Source organism: Syngnathus scovelli, chromosome 8 (assembly GCF_024217435.2).
Source record: "Syngnathus scovelli strain Florida chromosome 8, RoL_Ssco_1.2, whole genome shotgun sequence".
In the NCBI taxonomy this organism is placed as follows: domain Eukaryota; kingdom Metazoa; phylum Chordata; class Actinopteri; order Syngnathiformes; family Syngnathidae; genus Syngnathus; species Syngnathus scovelli.
The window spans coordinates 6,006,128-6,022,436 of NC_090854.1; the positions used below are offsets into that span (position 1 = coordinate 6,006,128).

General features: G+C 41.1%; 1 long non-coding RNA gene across 2 annotated transcripts; it reads right to left on the reverse strand.

Annotated features, from left to right (window-relative positions):
• Window positions 1–661: 661 nt before the first annotated feature.
• LOC125974197 (uncharacterized) lies at window positions 662–15,177 on the reverse strand. Of its 2 annotated transcripts, XR_007483402.2 has the most exons (5): window positions 13,862–15,177; window positions 2,868–3,005; window positions 2,602–2,795; window positions 881–1,057; window positions 662–816 (listed from the first exon to the last, which is right to left on the reverse strand). It is a non-coding gene; the product is annotated as an uncharacterized lncRNA (long non-coding RNA). The 2 variants fall into 2 exon arrangements; XR_007483403.2 differs by lacking the exons at window positions 2,602–2,795; window positions 2,868–3,005.
• Window positions 15,178–16,309: the final 1,132 nt, after the last annotated feature.

Consider the following 16,309-nt stretch of genomic DNA (forward strand, 5'->3'; position numbering starts at 1 on the left):
CAGTGGGAAAGAGGCAAAATTAAACCGGCAGGCATCATTGAAAGGGCTCTCACACTCTTGCTTTTTTATGGCCAAATCTTGAAAGCATCAACCGTGGCTATGCTCTACCCATATTAAAAATGGTCCAAAAAAGCTTTGTAATTTAGCGTAGCCCATCAGTCTTGGAAACCTCTGAATTGGTTGAGATTCACCAAGGTACGATTCCTAGTCACATTGATACAAGTACGAGCCCTGGTAATTACACTAAAATGGTTACTTCAAACCAAAATAGCAAACTTTTCGGTGTGTGGTTATAAAGTCCACCAAATTTTGTGTCAACCAGTGAAAAATTTTTTTTTTTTTTTTTTTTTCCTTCGCTCAGCCCGGTACTCCACTAAAAAATCTGTGAGACAAAGAAATGTTGATTTAACAAGTCAATAACGAATTATCACAAAAAATATCAGTAATGCAGAATAATGCTTTGTTTTGATGACCTTTGGATTCACTACAGTAGTATGTCATTTATAATATGTGAAGGTTTTTGCATCGTCTACTGTGAAAATCAGTTGCTCCAATGTGACTGTCTGATTTCTTTTTCATTATTTTCTATTAATAATTAAGCAGGGATATGTCATGGTGCAGGCGATTGTTTTGACCCACATGCAGAACGAACTCAGAGAGACCAAAGTGATCGTTAAGGATTTATTGAGATACGGTCGGTAGTTGAGCCGGGTTCCAAAACAGGAGTGGCCGGGCTGGTTCTTTGAGGGAGGAGGGCGTGAAGCGTCGCCAGAGAGGACTGGATCTTAGCGGAGATCTGCGAGTGGGGTCCAGGAGCTGAAAGACAAAATCGCTCTGTCAGATTGTTCGATGGTACGCGGCGGAGGGCGAACGGGCCGACCGGCGAGCCAGGAGCCGTGGAGTAGACGAGCTGGTTAGGGAACGTGGTTTCAATAGCTGTAGAGGTGACCAACATCGTCTAACACTCAGGAGACGAGTTGTTCACCACAAGCCTCCCCTTGATGAGCCTGATCAGTGGCACCTGTGGATCCTCAGCTACCCTGCCCACAGATGCCCCCTGTGGAAAGAAAGGAAAACTCCCAGAGACCCTGACAGAAAACTGACGATACAGGTTGTGTTGCTGTCACAGACCATACTGTACATTCACAGAGGTGAGCAAAAACAAACATCATTGCATCATTGATGTGATGTGCAGTGAAAATAAAGGTTGGGATGGCATGGGGCCCTGAACTCGCTACCCCCTTCTGCGTAGCGTGCGGCACTGTTGCGCTACTTTCGGGAATGTCTGCTGTACGCGCACTTGCTCCTTTTTTTTTCTGCTCCTCCTATTTATTTATTTATTTATTTATTGTTGTGTTATTTATTCATTATTTATTCAGCACGCTTTTGTTATACTTGTTTACTTGTTTGTCTGTTGTGAGCCATGTCTTGTCACCGTGGGATAGGGGGGAACGAAATTTCGGTTTCTTTGTGTGTCTTTGGCATGTGGAGAAATTGACAATAAAGCTGACTTTGACTTTGACTTTGATTACTATTAGAGTCAAGTTTGTACAGAAGTCGCCTTGCTTGAGCGGGGTTCACGGTGTTTAAATGAGAGCTGTCAAACGGGTATAGGCAGGTGCGAGCGATTAGCTTGATAGGTGGGCGTGGCCGCAGCACAGGAGCGTGACAGGGTCAACATATTACGTCTACATATTGGACTCACACTAAACACGGCAGCCACACAACAATTATAGATTTTAGAATTTGGTCCACATAAAAAGCACCTTCGATTTTGGAGAAAATTAAAGGCTTTTAAGTGTGCCTTATTAAAAAACCTTATTAAAATGCACACCTTCGGTTTTTGAGAAAATTAAAGGCTTTTAAGTGTGCCTTATGGTGCTGAAAATACAGTAATTGGTTCCAGGATCTGCAGTTGGGGATACGTACTTGGTACAACACGGGCCATACTCCGTTGCGAGCTCAACAATATGCATGTATTTGCCATGCTCCTTTATGATTTCGAATTTATATCGATAGTCTTAGGAGGCGGACTCAACTACTTTTGTTTTTGGCTAACGCAGCGAGACGAACAGGAAATGGCAGCGCAAAACAGACAAGGTGTGTGTGTGGGGGGGGATGATGCGTCAGTTCGGAATTCAACAATTGGTGAGGTTCAGGTTTGTAAGTATAAGCGTTCGTAAGTAGAGGTACCACTGTAGGTTTCGTAAAGAGCAGAATGGATGGTAACACAAGTGCGTTGGCACGTTTTTGATTTATTTGTCTTTGCTGTTGTTCAGAGGACTTGTGGGTCTGGGGAAGAAGCTGTTCTTGAGTCTGTTTGTGTGGGTTTTGTGAGTTCTAAAGTGACGTCCTGAGGGCAATAGTTCAAAGATATGATGTCTGTGGTGTGTTGGGCCAGCGGCAATGTTCGTCGCTCTGCTGAGGTAGCGCATGTTGGTCATGTCTTTCAGGGATGGGAGAGGGCAGCCCGTGATTCTCTGAGCGGTGTTAATCAATCTGCATCGCTGTCATGTTTGCAACGGTGCACCCAGCGTACTACACCGTGATGCAGTACGTTAGGATGCTCTCAATGGTTGTTCAGTAGAAGGTCGCCAGCACCTGCTTCTCAAGATGTTTATTCCTCTCAGGAAGTGGAGTCGCTGTTGTGCTTTTTTGACTACTGCCATCGTGTTGACAGTTCAGGAGACGTCGTCAGAGATGACGCCTAGGAGGGTGAATGAGTTGACCCTTTCTAGGTGTGAGAGCGATGGGCCTGTAGTCTTTCGGGTTGTCCGTGAATGGCTTTTTGGGGACTGGGATGATAATGAGTGGTTGAATATGTTAGTCAGAACCCCCGTCAGCTGGTTGGCGCGTTCTCTGAGTACCTTTCTTGGTATTCCGTCACAGCCTGCACCTTTCCCGGGGTTCACACCTTTTAGCACCCATCTCATCGTGCCACAGGAGCTGCTGAAGACCTTCTACACTCCCATCATCCAATCTATCGTCTGCACCTGCATCACTGTCTGGTTTGGATCGGCCAACAAACAAGACAAGCACAGTCAAGTTAAGTCAAGTTTATTTGTATACCCCTAAATCACAAGCAGTCTCAAAGGGCCTCACATAGACAAACAATTGATAATTATTCTCAAAGCATCCCCTGATCTTAAGCTCCCAAAAGGGCAAGGAAAAACTAAAAAAAAAAACTACCATGGAAAAAATGAGAAACCTTGGAAAGGGACCACAGATGGAAGGATCCCCCTTTCAGGATCACCAGGCTGCAATGGATGCAGAGAGGGCACATAAAATACGTAATATGAAAATCAATGAAAAAGTGGATGTCCAAGTCAAAGCGAAGAGCTGCCGGAGGTGCCCTCGATTGTCCTGGCAGTGTCTTCGAGGAGGGTAAGCTGCAGTTCCCTCATCCTGAATTGGTCCACGAGGATCCAGATAGCCGCTGTCAGTTTGGGTGCCGCTGAACTACCTCCCCAGCTGGGGAGGGGAGGGGGGATGGGGAGAGGGAGCGAAAACAAACTCCAGCCGAATCGGCCACTACAGGTTAATTAAAGGCCATATCATAGAAATATGTCTTTAAACGTGTCTTAAATGTTTCTAGTGAGGTAGCAGTTCTAATATCCATTGGTAGGGCATTCCAGATCTCTGGAGCCCGAATAGAAAATGCTCTAGACCCTGCAGACACCGAACATTAGGAACAACTAGGTCGACGAGATATGAAGGCGCTAAGCCATGCAATGATTTATAGGTTAATAGAAGAACCTTAAAGTCACATCTTAAATGGACTGGGAGTCAATGTAAGTTGGGTAATATTGGGGTAATGTGATCAATTTTTCTTGTCTGTGAGAGCAGCCTTGCAGCAGCATTTTGTACTAACTGTAGACTTTTGATGCTGGACTTAGGAAGACCAGAGAATAATGCATTACAGTAGTCCAGGCGCGACGTGATGAACGCATGTATAATAGATTTCGCATCACCAGTCGAGAGGATCGGACGAATCTTAGCAATGTTACGAAGGTGAAAAAACGCAATTCTGGTTATATTCTTAATGTGCTTTTGAAAGGAGAGCGTTTGGTCAACTATTACCCCGAGATTAGTTATAGTATACAGTAGTGATAGTACGGTTATCTATAGTTATAGTGGTTTCCTTAAATAAGTGTTGATAACAAGTTGGACCAATTGTCAACATCTCAGTTTTATCTGGGTTAAGACGAAGGAAGTTGAGAAACATCCATTGCCTGATCTCCGCAAAGCATGCCTCAAGATTACAACAGTCCCGCGGATCTGTCATCGATAACGGCATATATAATTGGGTGTCATCCGCGTAACATTGAAAACTAATATTATATTTACGTATTATGTCCCCAAGCGGAATCCCTGTGGGACACCACACGTAACATTATAGAGCTCAAAGGACGTATTGCCATGGACCACTCGGTGCGTCCTGTCTGATAGGAATAGAACCAACTAGTGCTGACCCTGAAATACCAACACAACTTTTAAAATGCTCTAATAAAATATCAAAGTCTACAGTGTCGAAGGCAGCACTAAGATCGAGTAGCAAAAATACCGATGAAGAGTTTGAATCCATAGCTATGAGGAGATCATTAGTCACTTTAGCAAGTGCTGTCTCAGTGGAATGATTAGCTCTAAAACCAGACTGAAAAAATATCGATCATTGGCGACGATGTAATCAATAAGCTGCTGCGCTACTACTTTTTCAAGAAGTTTTGCTATGAATGGGAGGTTTGAAACTGGCCTATAATGACTGAGACAGTCCCGGTCAAGATTTGGTCGCTTAAGTAACGGTTTAATGATAGCGGTTTTAAAGGCTGTTGGCACTATCCCAGAGGAGACAGACAGATTAATTATATTTAAGACGGACGGTCCTAAAATTTCAAATAATTCTTTAAATAGTTTGGCTGGAAGTGGGTCGAGTAAACATGTTTTTTGTTTAGCCGCATTTCAAGGGACACTCTTTTAAAATTTGAGAGGGTTATTGCATGATCGTCAGCGCCGGAAATCGGCGGTCTCGACTGAGCGATTGGAATGGTCATCTTGATCTCATCCCTAACGGATTCAATCTGAAAAATTTCATTAACTCGTCAGCTGTGTGGAAGGAGCTATCGGGGGTCGGCTGGCGTAGGGTTTGCTTTGCCACTGTATCAAATAGGTATTTAGGATTGTTTTTATTGAGATTAATAACTTGCGAAAAATAATGAGTTATTGCTAAGATTAGCACATCTTTATATTTCAGGAGGCTGTCATGCCATGCCTGATGGAAAACCTCAAGTTTGGTTAAACGCCATCTGCGCTCATGCTTTCTACATAATTGCTTAAGCGTACGTGTTTCATCTGTGAACCACGGAGTAGGCAATCTACAGCGAGTTTTCAGACGTAGCGGCGCCACAGAGTCGATGGCATTTAACAATGTTGCATTGAATTCATTTGTAAGATTATCAATAGAGCCGATATATGCGGGAAATATGGCAGTTGCCGGCGACAGTAAATCAGATAGCGCAGTTGCAGTCATGGAGTTAATTTTACGGCTGCTATAATTCTTATTGCTCTCTTGTCTTTGACAAAGAAGTAAAATTTCAAATTTTATTAAGTAATGATCAGACAAAACAATGGTGTATGTATGGTATTACTGTTATATTTGAGGTTTCAAGTCCTCGGGGTAATACCAGATCTAAGATATTTCCATTCTTATGCGTTGCTGCCTGTATGGCTTGCGTAAAACCAAACCTATCAGTTAAAGTCTGAAACGCCGAAGTAAGTGGCTCTGACGGTAAATTTGTGTGGATATTGAAATCGCCCATGATTATTATAGTACCCGCATTTGTCACTAGATCAGCCACGAATTCTGAAAATTCATCCAGGAAGCCAGAGTAAGCCCGGGGTGGACGGTAAATAACAGCAAGATAAAATGATGGTAAAGCGGTGGATCGGACAGTGAGAACTTTAAATGTTTTAAATATGTTAATCGAACGAGGCCTAAATCTAAGATCGGAATTTGAAATGAGGGCGACACCCCCACCCTTTTTTCGAGGACGCGCCACATGCGAGCTCACAAAATTTGGAGGCGAGGCCTCATAAAGCGGCAGCAGTTCATGAGGTTTTAACCAGGTCTCGCAAAGACCCAAAATGTTTAGATTATGTTCCGTGATGAGGTCATTAACGAGAACTGCTTTCGTATGAAGCGATCTAATATTCATAAAACCGAGTTTAAGTGTAATTGGTCGATCAGGGTTCGTATCTATCGAAGGATTTTTAAACGAAATGCAAGTAAGATTGTGTTCTCTAGGCCTGACATCACCTCTCAAATGTTTATTAGTGCGGTGGGACGATACGACCGTGAGAATTTGATAGTAAATATTTGTTACACATGTAATATTATCTGAAACAGGCACCGTTTCATCAGCGATACCGGTCGGAGTGGAGTGATTGGATTTGTCTACTAACTCAGTGGAAAGTGTGTCCACGTGTACTGTAGCACTATTCAAACTGTGACGCTCTAGTCTACACAAGGAGCTATCTGCATGTTGGAAGTCTAGCCTAGCGCTACTTAACTTTAACTTAACAGACTCCAAATCCTAACAGGTGGTCTAATCACCTGCAACGGACAATTAGGACTGCAGAAAAGATAATCGGGACCAACCTCCCTTCTATCCAAGGCTTGTACCTGTCCAGGACCAGGAAATGTGCAAGTAACATTTCTACAGACCCTTCTCACCCAGGTCACAGTCTGTTCGAACTACTCCCGTCTAGACATTATTGTAGACGTGTTCCTCCATTCTGCCACATGTCTGCCTGCCATAATGTGAGGCTGACAAATGAAATCCTGCCATTCGCCAAGGATGGCTGCTGCGCACCTTCGTAAGTAGCAGCTGTGCATTTTCTCCATTGGAGGCTCTCAAGCCGCGACCGCCTGCTCCGCCACGATCGTCCGCTCACAGGATGACAGTCAGTCAGACTAAAAACGTAGCATGCCTTCCTCCTTGTCCACTCAGCGCCACCCGGAACCTTCCGCCTGCACCTCAGCATGCACTACCTGAGTCAGGCTTTTAGAGACTTTAGAGCTGCACGCTACGGTCAGGACCACCCAAGCCAGCCCTCCGGCCTGTACACTTGGTGCTGCCTACCTCAATGTGTGCATCCTGAGCCTGTGTTGGATGCAGGTGACCACCTGGCTGATGTCTGCAGTGCCTCATTGGCTTTTCCGACCAGCTCTGCTACCTGCATTGGACGCAGGTGACCACCTGGTGGCTGCAGTGCCTCATCTGGTTTCCCAGCCAGCTTTGTTACCTGTGTTGGATGCAGGTGACCACCTGGTTGACATCTGCCGGTGTACTGCACTCTCTTCCTTAAGACTGCGCCCTCAGTGAGAGATCCACATTTACCCCTTGTCCTCCGTGCCCTCAGTGAGAGATCCACCCTTACTCCTGCATGTGGTCGACCTCCGATGTCCCTTCCCCGCGGCGCAGACACTCAATCTGCATTTACCCCGTCTGAGTGCCCAAGGCTCTGTATTCGCGTACGCCTATGTTTGTGAGGCTCAGCACCCACAGTCCAATCTGCGCCGATTCCTTTTTTTCTGTTCTTTTTCTGTCCTACTTTGTGAACGGTCAACTAACAAACGTGTGCGTACAGCCAAGGTAGGGTTTTAGTGAACAAAGAATCTTATGTACAGGTTAGAAAAATAGCCACTAGAATAACGTATTTCATAAAAAATTAGATCACCATTGTGCCAATGGTAATGTATAATCATATATATATATGACTGTGGGAAAAAGCTTAATATAGCCTAATATAAACACTTAAAATTAGCAGCCATATTTGTGTCATTTAAGGAACCTTTTTGGCGGACAGAGCCATACATGCCCATTTTTTACAAATAATTTCCCGTGAGAGCCATACCATTTAAAAAAACTGATAGGCTAGATACAATTAAATGCATGTATTTTAATTAAGACCAACAATTTTTTGAGTGTACTAATGTATTCTTTTTAATAACGTCACCAAAAGAGCCATATCTGGCTCACGAGCCATAGGTTCCGACGCCTGTTTTAAGTGATAGAGAGTTTATATGTCATGTTCTTAGTTTGTATGGATTTGATTTGGACTTTGGTTTGTTTTTTTGTCTCATTTGTCAGTGTTAAGTTTTCCTTGTCTTCCTCTTCTTTGATGTATGTCTCTTTAGATCATTGTTTTCACCTGTTCTTGTTAGCCCCGCCTCTTGTGTCATCCAATCAGCTCCCTCAACCACTTGTGCTTTGTCCAGGTGTTTATCATTGTCTCATCAGTTTGTCTGTATTTAGTACCCTCCTGTCCAGCTTTTGTTGGGTCATTGCGCTGTGTTGTGTACTTTGTGCTGTCTGCTGCTGATAGCGCTTCTCGCCAAGCCTGCTTATGCTAATGTTTATTTTAATATTTTGTTTCCCTGTTCTGGATTCCTGTTAAATGTCTGTGTATTTATCCCAGTACTTTGTTTTTCTGTTTTGTTCCTTTGTAATAAATTACTCATCCCCTGCACACCTGCCTCGTTTCCCAGCATTTAGGTCCTTATCCCTGCCTTGAGTCTTGACATTTTCAGCCATTGCAATTTCTTATTTAGCAGACAACTAATTTAATTACTAAATGATGTATGAAGAAGGCGGCTCGGTGGAGCACTGGGTAGCACGTCGGCCTCACAGTTCGGAGGGTGCGGGTTCGATTCCACCTCCGGCCCTCCCTGTGTGGAGTTTGCATGTTCTCCCCGGGCCCGCGTGGGTTTTCTCCGGGCGCTCCGGTTTCCTCCCACATTCCAAAAACATGCTTGGTAGGCCGATTGAAGATTCCAAATTGTCCCTAGGTGTGAGTGCGATGACGGCTGGGATAGGCTCCAGAACGCCCGCGACCCCCGTGGGGACTAAGCGGTTCAGAAAATGGATGGATGGATGTATGAAGAATTTATTTTAATTTAAGCCTATACAAAAATGCAGTTTTACATTTACACATGAAACTGTTTAAATACAATGGTCAAACATTTTAAACACAGAATAAAACTAAAGAATAACAAAAAAAATGTAGTGTGATTCAGTCAAATTTAAAATGTTTTGTCTTTATTCCTCATTGACTGTTTTGACTTCTGAGACCTTTCTTTCTCTCATTGTTCTTCTTTCCACACACTGTATCTTAGGGGGAGGATATTTGGCTTTGCCTTAAGATTCAAAATTATTCCGTTTTCTCAAACATGTTAAACATATGTATGTATCTCCGACCTATTTAAGGTAGGGCTGCTTAATATTGGAAAAACATTCAATAAGAATATTGCTTATTGCAATATCGATATTACTGCAATATTTAACATGCATAAAGAAATGACATCTTTATTATATGCAAGAAATACATTTATTAAATAAGACGGTTCTGTCTGTTCTTATCCGATGACCGTATTTTCCGGACTATAAGGTGCACCTAAAAACCTAAAATTTTCTCAAAAGCCGACAGTGCGTCTTATAGTCCGGTGCGCCTTATACATGGACCAATTTCCTAAATTTAAACAGGCCCGACGCATTGTGTCATGAAATCAATCATAAGTGGCCTGCTGAAGACTATGAATCATGAATCAAAAAAACTATGGATCATTATTTTGTGATTATAAAGTAATTTGTTGCATCTGAAGTTGAAATAAAAAAGCTAAAATGGAGAATGGTTTGATTTGGATTAAAAATCTGACATGATGCATTAATGGTGCGCCTTATAGTCCAATGTGCCTTATATATAAGGACAAAGTTTTAAAATGGGCCATTTATTGAAGGTGCGCCTTATAGTCCGGTGCGCCTTATAGTCCGGAAAATATGGTAAGTTATTTAGTGTTAGTGATGACAGTGGATACCGTTCTCCTTCTGCATGGAGATTTCACATAGTATTTCAGATTTCACATGACTGGTCAGTTAGATTAATGCATGCAAACCCATGTGAACTTATTGCACATATTTTGCATTCTGCATTGCTTGTATCATTCTCACAATAATACTTTTTATGTACATTATGCAACCCCAATTAAAGTCTTTCCTCTGTAATAGTAGTAATTACTTGATAAATACATAAATACATTGATTGATTGATATCTTTATTTCGAACATCCAAAACAAAAATGAAAAAACAAAACAAATCACACTCTAAAGTGCCACATATAAGTCCACACAACAAACAAACAAAATATAAACCAACAAACAAAAAAAATACATAAATAAATAATAATAAGTAAATAAATCAATAAAGAATGCTCGAAAAGGAGTAGGAAGAAGCATAGCTTTTTAGATTCCTACCCCTTTCTCACTTTATCCATTAAACCAATGATTCAACATATATTGTAATTCTACAACAGAACACAAGTAGATACACTTTCACACTTATTTTTCTGTTTCATTTTAACTTGTGGGGCGGCTCGGTGGCGCACTGGGTAGCACGTCCGCCTCACAGTTAGGAGGGTGCGATTCCACCTCCGGCCCTCGCTGTGTGGAGTTTGCATGTTCTCCCCGGGCCCGCGTGGGTTTTCTCCGGGCACTCCGGTTTCCTCCCACATTCCAAAAACATGCTTGGTAGGCCGATTGAAGACTCCAAATTGTCCCTAGGTGTGAGTGTGAGTGCGAATGGTTGTCTGTCTCTGTGTGCCCTGCGATTGGCTGGCAACCAGTTCAGGGTGTCCCCCGCCTACTGCCCGATGACGGCTGGGATAGGCTCCAGCACGCCCGCGACCCCCGTGGGGACTAAGCGGTTCAGAAAATGGATGGATGGATGGATGGATTTTAACTTGTGTGTAGCCCTTTGGCACTTTTAGCCTTTGTACCCGCTAAACAACATATTTTTGTACATTCTTTTAAACTGGTGGATATTTGGACTTTGCTTGAGTTCCTCACTTAGATTGTTCCATAGTTTGACCCCAGTTATAGTGATGCAGAAACTTTTTAAGGTTGTTCTTATGTTTAAGATTTTGAAGTTGTGATTCCCCCTTAACTTATAACCTCCCTCCCGATTACTAAATAAGTTTTGGATATTTTCTGGTAGTTGTTTTGCTTTTGCCCTATACATGATGATTGCTGTTTGGTAAGATATTATGTCAGTGAATTTCAATAGTTTGGATTGTATGAAAAGTGGATTTGTGTGTTCCAAGTAGTTGACTTTATGAATAGTCCTTATTGCTCTTTTCTGCAGTGGCTGTAGTGAAGTTTAATAAGTATTCCCCCAAACCTCAGCACAGTAATGCAAATAGGGCAAGACAAGAGAACAATAAAGTGTACGAAGTGAATGATAATCCAGTAATTCTTTTGCTTTGTATATGATTGCCATGCTTCTTGAAATTTTAGACTTTACGTTTTTGATGTGTAGCTTCCAACTCAGCCTGTCATCTATTATAACCCCAAGAAATTTGTTTTCCTGCACTCTTTCAATTTCAGTCCCATCTATTTCTATTCGTATCTTTATGTTCGCTTTGCCAAATACCATAAAATTGGTCTTACTTACATTTAATGATAATTTGTTCCAGTCGAACCACATTTTTATTTTTTTCATTTCCTCATTCAACACTGATTCCACTTGTTGGATGTTATCACCTGAACAAAAGATATTTGTATCATCTGCAAAATTGATGAGTTTTAGTTCTTTAGAGACTTTGCACATGTCATTTATATACAAAATAAATAATTTAGGGCCTAAAACTGACCCTTGTGGAACACCACAAGCTATGTCCAAATATCCAGAGCAGTGATTACCCAACTTTACATACTGTTGCCGTTCTCGCAGATAATCCTTTATCCAGTCTAATACAATTCCCCTTATCCCATATTTTTCTAATTTATTGAATAGTATATTATGATTAATTGTGTCAAAAGCTTTTTTGAGGTCAATGAAAACTCCCACTGCATGTCGTTTGTTATCTATTGCATCTGTGATTTCCTCGATTGATTCCATTAATGCCTGTGCTGTTGATCTGTTTACTCTAAAACCATACTGGTTCTCTGCAAATAATTTATGTTTTTCCAAAAATTCATCCATTCTACTGTTAAAAAGCTTTTCCAATATTTTTGAGAGTTGTGGCAATATTGTCTGTAGTTTGTAAAAATGTGTTTGCTCCCAGTTTTATAAAGAGGAATGACCTTAGCAATTTTCTTCTTCTTTGGGAATGTACCAGTTAAAAATGACAAGTTACAGATGTATACAAGTGGCTTTGAAATCCCCTCAATGATTTGTTTAACTAACATCATATCAATCCCATTGCAGTCGGTAGATGTTTTATTTTTGCATTGCTTTACAATGTTAATGATTTCATTTTCATCAATTGCCTTTAAAAACATTGAGTGAGGATTCCTTTCTATTAATTTATCTCTGTTGCCTACATCTGGCGCTGGAATCGGTATGTTTTTTGCTATTTGAGGCCCAACATTTACAAAGAACTGATTAAAGCTGGTTGCTACTTCTTCCATATAATAATTTTCAGTATCATTTATAACAAAATATTTTGGTAATTTGTGTTGTTCGGTACATTCTCTAATAATGTGGTTTAGGAGAGTCCATATCCCCTTAATATTATTTTTGTTATCCTCTAATTTATGCTTATAATATTCTTTCTTACTTAATCTTATAATATTGGTTAATTTATTCTTATATCTCTTATATTTATCTTCAGCGCCTTCTGTTCTTTGTTTTATGAAATTCCTATAGAGTAAATTTTTCTTTTTACAGGCATTTCTTAAGCCTTTCGTCAACCATGGACTGTTCTTATATTTAGTTTTTTTATTATATTCCTTGATTGGACAATGCTTATTATGTAATGAAGTGAATATAGTCATCAATTTATGGTATGCATTATTTACATATTTTTCTTTATATATTGCATCCCAGTTCTGTTCCATTAATTCATGTTTTAGAGTAGCAATTGTCTCATCTGTCCTAATTCTTCTTTGTTGTTTATACACCCCAATTTCAGATTTGAAGTTATTGTCATATACTGTGAACACTGGAAGGTGGTCAGTAATATCAGTAATTAATAACCCGCTTGTTGTCCTGTTTTCTATTATATTGGTGAATATGTTATCTATCAGAGTAGCACTCTGCGATGTTACTCTCGTGGGTCTAGTGATTGTAGGAAAGAGACTCAGGCTATGCATTAAATTTAAAAAATCATCAATATTTTGTTGCTTATTTGGATTTAATAAATCAATGTTATAATCCCCGCAAATAAAAATATTTTTGTTGCCCTTATGTATAATCACACTTTCTATCCATTCTGTGAATGTCTCAATGCTAGAACCAGGAGCTCTATAGACACAGCTTATAATAATGTCTTTTTTTTTTTTCAACACAAATCTGTATCGTGAGACATTCAAGAAGATTGTCCACTACCTGTGTCATAGCCTCTACAATCTTAAATTTCATATTCAAATCAACATAGATTGCAACACCACCCCCACCTTTGTCTGTTATTTTGTATGAATTCATAGCCTTCCATCTCAGTCGTAATCCAGGTCTCAGAAATAGTTAGTATATTAAATGGTTGTTTGAATGTGTTTAAGTAAGCCTGAATGCTACTAAAATTCTTATATAGACTTCGGCTATTGAAATGGATAATAGATAGCTTATCTTTTGTTAAGATGTCCATATTGTACTGATCATTGCTGTAATAATAACATGTGTTGTTTGTGGTGGAGAAGAAATTGTCTGGGTCGATGTCCTGATCTATGACCAGAGTGCTGCTTTCACTGTAATCAAACGTTAGTTGAAGTTGTTCATGTTCTTGTATCCACTGTGTTACATGTCCATTGTTGCTTGATGTAGGTTGAGTAGTGTCCCTGAGCATTATGTTTGTGTTTTGTGTTGTTACCTCCATTCAGTTCCAAGTCCACTCCAGTTGATTTTCTATTGAGGATACTTATTCGAGCTTTTCCAGTTCCTCAATACTCCTCACCATCAGTATCTTGGCCTCTTCTGGTGATCCATTAAGCTTGATGTATATCTTGCAATTTCTGGTCCATGTACTCTGTATTTTTTTCATTCTTCTCAAGTGACGTGCTTTCTTTGCAATATCCGCATTGGTCTTTGTCAAATGTTCATTGATGTAGATGTCTGTGCCTTTGAGCAACTTACCCTGCTTTAGAAGTGCAACTTTGTGCTTCCTGTTGACAAATTTCAGAATGACTGCTGGCTTGTCATTACTGTTTCCTCTGGGCAGTGGATGACATGCTTCAACCTGGTTGGAGTCCATAGTTATTCCTTTAGTTTGCAGAAACTCAGCTACCTGTTGCTCAGCTGAGCTTGCATGTTGCTCACAGCCATCGTTACCTGCCGTCACTGCCCTTGCATAAGATATAGGTTTAATTGCTATTCCCGTGATGACAATGTCATTTATTCGTGTATGTTGCTCAATGTCCGCTACCCGACTTTCAAGGTAGGCAAGCCGCTTGTCCTTCTCAGCATTGAGCATACGGAGCATCTTTACCTCTTCCACCAGTGCCAAGATGTTTTTCTGCTGCATCCTTACAGCAGAAACTTCTTCCGAAAGGAAGTCAAGTGAACTTTTTATGTCCTCAACCTCCTCCGTGGACATGGTTAGGTTTTTTTTCGGCCCCATATTGCTCACGTTGGTCGCAGCTATCTCTTTGACAGCTCAATCAGCTGTTCCCTGGTAAATCAGCTGTTAGCAGTCCGCTAACAGACTCGCGGGTTCGCGATCTGCTTAGATCGGTTACGCTTACTTGTATTTCCTTTCACTAAACAGCACAGGGATGGTTCGTCTGTGGCAACAAATTAACAACAGAAACTGCACAGGAATGGACCGTCTGTGGCAACAAAGTTATAAAATAAAAAACAAAAAAACTGCACAGGAATGGATCGTCTGTGGCAAAAAAAGTGACAAAAGTGACACAAAAAAAAAAAAAGATCTTCTTGAACTCCTCCACGTTCAAAGTTCCACTGGACCTTGTTTGAGAGGAAAAAAACGTTTGCAAACAGGAATGTGCCCCGCTTTTGCTCCGCTTTTGCTCTTCGCCGTGGCGATCATACAATTGCCGACATCGGTCCAGATGTCTGCCAAAATGATCTGCTCACACGAGATTGAAATCCTTCAAATCCTTCTTTGCCCAGAAAAGTTCATCACGGTAAAATGATCCGTCTTTCACCGAACGTACGGCGAGGAGGAAACGTTCCAGGCAAATGACATGACAAAGTAAATAGTACCTCATTTGTAGAAAAGCTTTCTCAAAGAAAATATTTGTTAATATTTTTTAATGTAACCATTTAAATAATAAAACAATAGTCTCCCAAGGATATTAACGCAACAAAAAAAATAATAATAATCACTTCAGTCTTAATTTTCTTCACTGTCATTGTTTTCGTCTCCATACTGTGTTCCCGGATCCAACAATTAATAAACTCAGCCACGTTCGCAAGTGAACTCTGTCTTCATACAACTTTTTGGTGTTTCACTGTGCCCATATGAGCTTTGAATTTGTCAACCTGTACCTTTATTATGAGACACTAAAACATGTACATGCGAACTTTGCACACTGTTAACTTTTTCGTGTGTCGTCACTGTCCTCAGCTCCAAATTGTAGAAAGGGGTGAACTGCAGTTGACTTTGGCTTGTTTAACTGGTAAACTTACAGCACATCTTCAGCGGTGAAACACAGACGAATGAACGGAATATCATATTGATCGATTTTTCAACTCGGGCATAATTCCATGCCACCAAACACTCATCCCAATTTCCACGACAGTAGCAACTTGCGTTCTCTTCTGGGTTCTCCCCCTGCAGTGTCCACATCACACACGTCGGTAGCAACTAGATGCACTCCACCGCTCATTTGTTGCACAAAACGCCAATCAAATTAAACAGATGCATGTTGGTCCAGTAAAAAACAAAGTCGGACATTTTCAGGAACGTTTCACTCCCCAAGAACTAATCCCCCCATCCCCAAGACACCCAGATTGGGTGTAAAAAAGTGGACATGTCTGGGCTAAAGAGGTCACTCTCGCTGGCACATTGACCGCAATCAGTAGTGACTGTGGCCTCCGATATACTAGTCAAAATCAAACCCTTGTTGACTAAATAGATGAGGAGTTTTGCATTTATTTTCTATTCATCAGGTATTGACAAATCCGCACTTATCGACCGTAAGTGACCCGACCCTCCGTTTAAAGCAGGGGTCTCAAAGTCCAGTCCTCGGGGGCCGCATTCCTACATGTTTTCCAAGTTTCCCTCGTTAAACACACCTGATTCAATTATCAGGCTGCTGCAGAACGTGAGGATGAACTGATAATTTGAATCAGGTGT